Source organism: Oncorhynchus masou, unplaced genomic scaffold (genome assembly GCF_036934945.1).
Source record: "Oncorhynchus masou masou isolate Uvic2021 unplaced genomic scaffold, UVic_Omas_1.1 unplaced_scaffold_3248, whole genome shotgun sequence".
In the NCBI taxonomy this organism is placed as follows: Eukaryota; Metazoa; Chordata; class Actinopteri; order Salmoniformes; family Salmonidae; genus Oncorhynchus; species Oncorhynchus masou.
This window is the reverse complement of record NW_027009662.1, coordinates 14,644-22,515: the sequence shown is the minus strand read 5'-3', so window position 1 is coordinate 22,515 and position 7,872 is coordinate 14,644. Positions and strand designations below refer to the sequence as shown.

General features: G+C 41.6%; 1 long non-coding RNA gene across 1 annotated transcript; it reads left to right on the top strand.

Annotated features, from left to right (window-relative positions):
• Window positions 1-1,080: 1,080 nt before the first annotated feature.
• On the top strand, window positions 1,081-6,038 carry LOC135534311 (uncharacterized). Its single transcript, XR_010454662.1, has 3 exons — window positions 1,081-1,230; window positions 1,360-1,446; window positions 5,508-6,038. It is a non-coding gene; the product is annotated as an uncharacterized LOC135534311 (long non-coding RNA).
• Window positions 6,039-7,872: the final 1,834 nt, after the last annotated feature.

Genomic DNA, 7,872 nt, shown 5'->3' with positions numbered 1-7,872 from the left:
AGCTTAACTAGGTCTTTCCTTGCAGCACTGGACCACATACTGGACAATAATCAAGATTAGACACAACTAGAACTTGCTTTTAGGAGTGTGGCGTCAAAAAAGCAGAACACATCTTTATTACGGCTAGACGCCTCCCCATCTTTACAACCATTGAATCTATATATTTTGACAATGACAGTTTACAATCTAAGGTAACGGCAAGTAATTTAGTCTCATCAACTTGTTCAACAGCCACACCATTCATTACCAGATTCGGCTGAGGTCTAGTACTTAAGGAATGATTTGTACCAAATACAATACTCTTAGTTTTAGAGATGTTCAGGACCAGTTTATTACTGGCCACCCATTCCAAAACAGACTGCAACTCTTTGTTAAGGGTTTCAGTGACTTCATTAACTGTAGTTGCTGATGTGTATATGGTTGAATCATCAGCATACATGGACACACAGGCTTTGTTTAATGCCAGTGGCAGGCCATTGGTAAAAATAGAAAAGAGTTGAGGGCCTAGAGAGCTGCCCTGCGGTACACCACACTTTACATGTTTGACATTAGAGAAGCTTCCATTAAAGAAAAACCTTTGAGTTCTATTAGATAGACAGCTCTGAATCCACAACATGGCAGAGGTTGAAAAGCCGTAGCAGGTAAATGGTCATTAACATTAAAAGGCTGCACTGAAATGTAACAGTACAGCGCCCACAATCTTCTTATTATCAATTTTTCTTTCAACCAATCATCAGTCATTTGTGTCAGTGCAGTACATGTTGATTAAATCCAGTTTTGTGGATTGGGGTGATTAATCATTTGTTCCAAACATCGCTCTCTCTTTCTCTCTCTCTCTCTCTCTCTGTCTCTCTCACTGTCTCTGTCTCTGTCTCTCTCTGTCTTTCTGTCTCTGTCTCTCTCTCTGTCTTTCTCTCTCTCTCTCTCTCTCTCTCTGTCTTTCTCTCTGTCTCTCTCTCTCTGTCTCTCTGTCTCTGTCTCTGTGTCTCTCTCTCTCTTTCTCTGTGTCTCTCTCTCTCTCTCTCTCTGTCTCTCTCTCTCTCTCTCTCTCTCTCTCTCTCTCTCTCTCTCTCAGTTTAAGTGTTGTGGTAGTAACAGCTCGTCAGACTGGTCAGACAGTGTGTGGATCCTGACACCTAGCAACGAGAGACTGGTCCCAGACAGCTGCTGCAAGACTCCCAGTAACCTCTGTGGCCAAGAGACCACCCCTCTAATATCTACAAGGTGGAGGTGAGTAAGGCCACACACACACATCCTACAGTACATATCAAACAATAGACAATAAGGTAATGTGTAAAATCCCTGATAGTAGCTGATTGTTCAAGATGACATGAGTATCCTCCTCTCGTCTCTCTTTAGGGAGGGTGCATCACAAAGCTGGAGACCTTCATTCTGAGCCAACTGCAGATCCTGGGAGCAGTGGCGATCGGCATCGCCTTCCTCCAGGTGAAGTCCTTGATACTTGCCACGCGTTAATGTAGACATGGGGGAACTTAGTGCACATTATTCATATTAATGTAGACTTGAGAGAACTTAGTGATATTCATGTAGACTTGGGGGAACTTAGTGATATTAATGTAGACATGGGGGAACTTAGTGATATTAGTGTAGACACTTAGTGATATTAATGTAGGGGAACTTAGTGATTAATTAGTGTAGACACGGGGGAACTTAGTGATAGTAATGTAGGGGGAACTTAGTGAGTATTAAACTCTGAACTTAGTAACGTTAATGTAGACTTGGGGGAACTTAGTGATATTAATGTAGACACGGGGGAACTTAGTGATATTAATGTAGACATGGGGGAACTTAGTGATATTAATGTACTTAGGTGATAGTAATGTAGACACGGGGGAACTTAGTGATAGTAATGTAAACTTGGGGGAACTTAGGTTAATGTAGAACTAGACACGGGGAACCTAGTGATATTAATGTAGACACGGGGGAACTTAGTGATAGTAATGTAGGGGAACTTAGTGATATTAATGTAGACACGGGGGAACTTAGTGATAGTAATGTAGACACGTGGGGAACTTAGTGATATTAGTGTAGACATGGGGGAACTTAGTGATATTAATGTAGACTTGGGGGAACTTAGTACACATTATTCATGTTCATGTAGACTTGGGGGAACTTAGTAACGTTAATGTAGACTTGGGGGAACTTAGTAACATTAATGTAGACTTGGGGGAACTTAGTAACATTAATGTAGACTTGGGGGAACTTAGTAACATTAATGACTTGGGGAACTTAGTAACATTAATGTAGACGGGGAACTTAGTAACATTAATGTAGACTTGGGGGAACTTAGTAACGTTAATGTAGACTTGGGGGAACTTAGTGATATTAATGTAGACTTGTAGGGGAACTTAGTAACGTTAATGTAGACTTGGGGAACTTAGTAACGTTAATGTAGACTTGGGGGAACTTAGTAACGTTAATGTACGTTAATGTAGACTTGGGGAACTTAGTAACGTTAATGTAGACTTGGGGAACTTAGTAACATTAATGTAAACTTGGGGAACTTAGTGTTAATGTAGACTTGGGGGAACTTAGTAACGTTATTCATATTAATGTAGACTTGGGGGAACTTAGTACACATTATTCATATTAATGTAGACTTGGAGAACTACATTAATGTAAACTTGGGGGACATTAATGTAGACTTGGGGAACTTAGTAACGTTAATGTAGACTTGGGGGAACTTAGTAACGTTAATGTAGACTTGGGGAACTTAGTAATATTAATGTAGACTTGGGGAACTTAGTAACGTTAATGTAGACTTGGGGAACGTTAATGTAGAGGGGAACTTAGTAACATTATTGGGGAACTTATATTAATGTAGACTTGGGGGAACTTAGTGATATTAATGTAAACTTGGGGGAACTTAGTAACGTTAATGTAGACTTGGGGGGAACTTAGTAAGTAATATTAATGTAGACTTGGGGGAACTTAGTAACGTTAATGTAGACTTGGGGAACTTAGTAGACTTGGGGGAATTAATGTAGACTTGGGGGAACTTAGTAACGTTAATGTAGACTTGGGGGAACTTAGTAATTAATGTAGACTTGGGGGAACTTAGTAATGTTGATGTAGACTTGGGGGAACTTAGTAACATTATTCATATTAATGTAGACTTGGGGGAACTTAGTGCTATTAATGTAAACTTGGGGGAACTTAGTAACGTTAATGTAGACTTGGGGGAACTTAGTAACGTTAATGTAGACTTGGGGGAACTTAGTAACGTTAATGTAGACTTGGGGGAACTTAGTAACGTTAATGTAGACTTGGGGGAACTTAGTAACATTAGACTTGGGGGAACTTATATTAATGTAGACTTGGGGGAACTTAGTAATGTTGATGTAGACTTGGGGAACTTAGTAACATTATTCATATTAATGTAGACTTGGGGGAACTTAGTGCTATTAATGTAAACTTGGGGGAACTTAGTAACGTTAATGTAGACTTGGGGGAACTTAGTAACGTTAATGTAGACTTGGGGGAACTTAGTAACGTTAATGTCGACTTGGGGGAACTTAGTGATATTCATGTAGACTTGGGGGACCTTAGTACACATTATTCATGTAAGAGGTGTGTTAATGTAGACTTGAGGGAACTTAGTGATATTATTCATGTAAATGTCGACTTGGGGGACCTTAGTGATGTTAATGTAGACATGGGGGAACTTAGTACACATTATTACATTTACATTTACATTCATATTAATGTAGACTTGGGGGAACTTAGTACACATTATTCACATTGTTGTGGTCCTGTGTGGCTCAGTCGGTAGAGCATGGCGCTTGCAACGCCAAGCGTCGTGGGTTCGATTCCCGCTAGGGCCACCCATATGTAAAAGTAGTGGCCCCAGCCGACTTGTAAGTCGCTTTAGACAAAAGCGTCTGCTAAATGGGATATATATATATATATATATGATATATATATATTGTTTATCTGAGTTTTACATTTGAGCGTGTTTTATTTTGAGAAACAGTCTAAAAGGTTATGTGAAGTACTAGTAATGTGAATAATATAATCAGCAAAAAAGAAACGTCCCTTTTTCAGAACCCCGTCTTTCAAAGATAATTCGTAAAAATCAAAATAACTTCACAGATCTTCATTGTAAAGGGGTTAAACACTGTTTGCCATGCTTGTTCAAGGAACCATAAACAATTAATGAACATGCACCTGTGGAACGGTCGTTAAGACACTAATTACGGTCACAGTTATGAAAACTTAGGACACTAAAGAGGCCTTTCTACTGACTCTGAAAAACACAAAGAAAGATGCCCAGGGTTCCTGCTCATCTGCGTGAACATGCCTTAGTCACGCTGCAATGAGGCATGAGGACTGCAGATGTGGCCAGGACAATAAATTGCAATGTCTGAACTGTGAGATCCCTAATACAGCGCTACAGAGAGACAGGACGGACAGCTGATCATCCTCGCAGTGGCAGACTACGTGTAAAAACACCTGCACAGGATCAGTACAAACCAAACATCACACCTGCGGGAAAGGTACAGGATGGCAACAGCAACTGCCCGAGTTAAACCAGGAACGCACAATCCCTCCATCAGTGCTCAGACTGTCCGCAATAGGCTGAGAAAGGCTGGACTGAGGGCTTGTAGGTCTGTTGTAAGGCAGATCCTCACCAGACATCACCGGCAACAACGTCGCCTATGGGCACAAACCCACCATCGCTGGACCAGACAGGACTGGCAAAAAGTGCTCTTTACTGACGAGTCACTGTTTTGTCTCACCGGGGGTGATGGTCGGATTTGCATTTATCGTTGAAGGAATGAGCGTTACAGCGAGGCCTGTACTCTGTGCCGGGATCGATTTGGAGGTGGAGGGTCCAGCATAATCGGACTGTTGTTGTCATTGCAGGCAATAACGCTGTGCATTACAGAGAAGACATCCTCCTCCCTCATGTGGTACCCTTCCTGCATTCTCATCCTGACATGACCCTCCAGCATGACAATGCCACCAGCCATACTGCTCGTTCTGTGCGTGATTTCCTGCAAGACAGGAATGTCAGTGTTCTGCCATGGCCATCAAAGAGCCCGGATCTCAATCCCATTGAGCACTTCTGGGACCTGTTGGACCGGAGAGTGAGGACTAGGGCCATTCCCCCCCAGAAATGTCTGGGAACTTGCAGGTGCCTTGGTGGAAGAGTGGGGTAACATCTCACACCAAGAACTGGCAAATCTGGTGCAGTCCATGAGGAGGAGATGCACTGCAGTTCTTAATGCAGCTGGTGGCTACACCAGATACTGACTGTTACTTTTGATTTTGATCCCCCCCTTTGTTCAGGGACACATTATTCCATTTCTGTTTGTCACATGTCTGTGGAACTTGTTCGGTTTATGTCTCAGTTGTTGAATCTTGTTATGTTCATACAAATATTTACACATGTTAAGTTTGCTGTTAATAAACGCAGTTGACAGTGAGGACGTTTTTCTTTTTTTCTGAGATTATTGTTTCCATCGTCTCTTTATGTCTTTCAGCTCGTAGGGATGATTCTTGTTTGCTGCCTGTATCGAGGTCTGAAGGAGGAGTCATACTGAGCATGGCTGATGGCACAACTACAACAGCAAGAAGACAACAACAACAACAACAACAACCACAACTACACAACCACAACAACACAACCACAACTACAACAGCAAGAAGACAACAGCAAGAAGACAACAACAACACAACCACAACAACACAACCACAACTACAACAGCAAGAAGACAACAGCAAGAAGACAACAACAACAACACAACCACAACTACAACAGCAAGAAGACAACAGCAAGAAGACAACAGCAAGAAGACAACAGCAACAACACAACCACAACAACATATTTACCAGTATTTAGATATGCTTTCTCTCTGTCTCGGACGCTACATACATCTCATGTAGATATTTGGAATGAAAGTCGTTTTTTTTTTTCAAAGACAAATTTAATCTATGTAGAAGTTTAGGTAAGGCAGGCAAAGAGGCAGGCAGACAGACAGACAGGCAGGCAGCAGGCAGTCAGACAGGCAGGCAGGCAGTCAGGCAGACAGGAAGGGCAGACAGACAGACAGACAGACAGACAGACAGACAGACAGACAGACAGACAGACAGACAGACAGACAGACAGACAGACAGACAGACATGATGATGGGACAGCCAGACGGACAGGAAGGAAGACGAGCTGTGGGACGACAGTGTTATAGAGTTGGATAGCGTCTAGCCTGTATTGTATGAGTTTCTATTCCATGTTTTATTTTCTCTTCCTGCCATAGTCTATTCTGCCTTGGATAGATGCTGGTCTATTCTGCCTTGGGTAGATGCTAGTCTATTCTGCCTTGGGTAGATGCTGGTCTATTCTGCCTTTGGTAGATTCTGGTCTATTCTGCCTTGGGTAGATGCTGGTCTATTCTGCCTTGGGTAGATGCTGGTCTATTCTGCCTTGGGTAGATGCTGGTCTATTCTGCCTTGGGTAGATGCTGGTCTATTCTGCCTTGGGTAGATGCTGGTCTATTCTGCCTTGGGTAGATGCTGGTCTATTCTGCTTGGGTAGATGCTGGTCTATTCTGCCTTGGGTAGATGCTGGTTTATTCTGCCTTGGGTAGATGCTGGTCTATTCTGCCTTGGGTAGATGCTGGTCTATTCTGCCTTGGGTAGATGCTGGTCTATTCTGCTTGGGTAGATGCTGGTCTATTCTGCCTTGGGTAGATGCTGGTCTATTCTGCCTTGGGTAGATGCTGGTCTACTCTGCCTTGGGTAGATGCTGGTCTATTCTGCCTTGGGTAGATGTTGGTTGATTTTGACATGTACAGGGCCTTCAGAAAGTATTCATACCCCTTGACTTATTCCACATTTTGTTGTGTTACAGCCTGAATTCAACATGGATTAAATATATTTTCCTCATCAATCTACACACAATACCACATAATGATAAACTGAAAACATGTTTTTGGAAATGTTGAGAAAAAAGTGTTGAAAATTAAATATAAAAATATCTAATTTACACAAGTATTCACACCCCTGAGTCAATACTTTGTAGAAACAACTTTAGCAATGCTTACGGCTGTGAGTCTTTCTGGGTGAGTCTTTACAATCAGATTTTAAGTCAAAACTGTAACACGGCCACTCAGGAACATTAACTGTCTTCGTGTTAAGCAACTCCGGTGTAGATTTGGCCTTGTGTTTCAGGTTATTGTCCAGCAGAAAGGTGAATTAATCTCCCAGTGTCTGGTGAAAAACAGACTGAACCAGGTTTTTCCTCTGGGATTTTGCCTGTGCTTCATTCCATTTGTTACTGAGAAACACTCCCCAGTCCTTAATTAACAATTACAAGCATACCCATAACATGATGCAGCCACCACTATGCATGAAAATATAAAGAGTGCTACTCAGTAATGTGTTGTATTGGATTTACCACAAACATAATAATACATTTGTATTCAGGACAAAAATGTAATTACTTTGCAACATTTTTTGCAATATTACTTTAGTGCCTTTGACATTTTTATTTTTAGTGCTTCCTTCTTTTCACTCTGTCATTTATGTTAGTATTGTGGAGTATCTACAATCCATCCTCAGTTTTCTCCTATCACAGCCATTAAACTCTGTAACTGGTTTAAAGTCATCATTGGCCTCATGGTGAAATCCATGAGCGGTTTCCTTCCTCTCTGGCAACTGAGTTAGGAAGGACGCCTGTATCTTTTTAGTGACTGGTTGTATTGATACACTATCCAACGTGTAATTAATAACTTCACCATGATGAAAGGGATATTCAATGTCTGTTCCTATTATGTTTAGCTTCCTACCAATAGGTGCCATTCTTTGTGAGGCATTGGAAAACCTTCCTGGTCTTTGTGGTTGAATCTGTGT